Source organism: Camelina sativa, chromosome 7 (assembly GCF_000633955.1).
Source record: "Camelina sativa cultivar DH55 chromosome 7, Cs, whole genome shotgun sequence".
Taxonomy (NCBI): domain Eukaryota; kingdom Viridiplantae; phylum Streptophyta; class Magnoliopsida; order Brassicales; family Brassicaceae; genus Camelina; species Camelina sativa.
This window is the reverse complement of record NC_025691.1, coordinates 8,767,466-8,769,155: the sequence shown is the minus strand read 5'-3', so window position 1 is coordinate 8,769,155 and position 1,690 is coordinate 8,767,466.

Sequence of the window (1,690 nt, the reverse complement as noted above, 5' to 3'; positions counted from 1 at the left end):
TTCCCAGTTTTCATACCTCTTTCACAAGTTTAACCTTCTGTTTTGCTTAAGGGCAAGCAAATACTAAGTCTGGGAGAGTTGATATATAATGGTTTTTGAGGTTTTTAACCATGATATAAGTGTGCTTTTTGAGTCTTTTTATTTTTTTTAGGATGTTTTTGAGTATCTTCAGGTTTTCTAGGATTTTGACACAGATGAAGCAAGATGGAGAAATTTGGATCATTTTGGAGCATTTAACCGGAGAAATCAACTTGGAGCTGATCAAGAGTGATGGTGTCGGTCGACACCCATGTAAGCCGACACACGAGCCATGTTTTGGAAGTTTTACAAAACTTCCCGAAGTTTTCCATAATTTCAACACTAGTCCCTGACGTGTTTTACGACATATATATAATGTTTTTAGGTCTTAGAAACCATGAAGCTTTATTTTCTGTAACTTTTTGAGAGAGAGATCTAGAGAGCCTTGGGGAGACAAGTCAGAACTCAACCCTGTTGAGAGAAGATTTCGAACTCCCTTACTTCTTTATTCTCTTTTTTATGCAATTTATTCAACTATTGATTTGTGTTCTTACAATGATGTCTAAGTAGTTTGTTTGTTAGGTTTAGGTTTTTTCATAGGGTTTTTATGGATTATTATATCTGATTATTTTTAGTATTCATTATCTTCTGTGATCTTCATCTTTGGTTGTTCTTCATATTAATTCTTGATTGATCACCTAGAATTAATAACCTAGGAAAAGAAATTGATATGAGGATATAATTGATTTTTCTGATTAAACCTTTTGATGAGCAAATTTACTTTTTACAAAGATATTTGATTTAGTTTTTTTTTTGTGAATAATCTAAACTTGTTTTAGAGCTGGTTTTAACCTTGAATTTTACGAAGAAATTTGGATTTTCGGGTTTTAAACTTAGATAATATTTGCAGCGAGAACTGATTTATTTTACAAAAGAGTTTAGAGTTTTAGATATGATTTTTGATTGCTTGAAGTATTTAATTATTTGATTTAATATTCTGTAATTCCCTGAAAAATTCCTTAGACGTAGTTTTTTAATTCATTGAATTTACAACTCTTTAATTTAATATTTTTGTATTGCTATTTTCTAAATTAAATTAATTTGTTTAGCGTAATAATAAAACTCTATAATCTATACTACAGTTATGGGTTGCGGTTATAATAAAACTCTATAATATTTTTGTATTCGTTTTGTCGTATTTTACATATATCACCAGAATGGAACACCAACCAGGTTGCGGTTAGACCGCTCTGTCCAGCTGGTCTTGTCTCAGTTTAAAACTTAAAAGTATTGCTTAAGTGAAATATATATACACTACAACAAAAGTCCACATTCATAGCACATGATAATAGCTAAATTTCCTCAACTGCTATTAAAGATTGTTTATAATTTTGGTTATTATACTATAGCGTTTATTAAACGCTAAGATGGAAAATCTCTAGGTGGGAATCTAAAATTGTTTTATCCGCCAATACTTAGCCAAAATAATTCATTTTGTACCGCCAAAACACTTCAAACCTAGAAAAAAAACCACTTATTAGTTATTACCAATCGAAACGGCTTCAACTGCTAGCAACCCATATCGAAAGAGAGATTAGTCTCGCGATTCATGACCCTTGAAAGCTGAAGCAGGTTATCCTTATATTTGGATTCTGTAAAGTGTTTTTTTTTT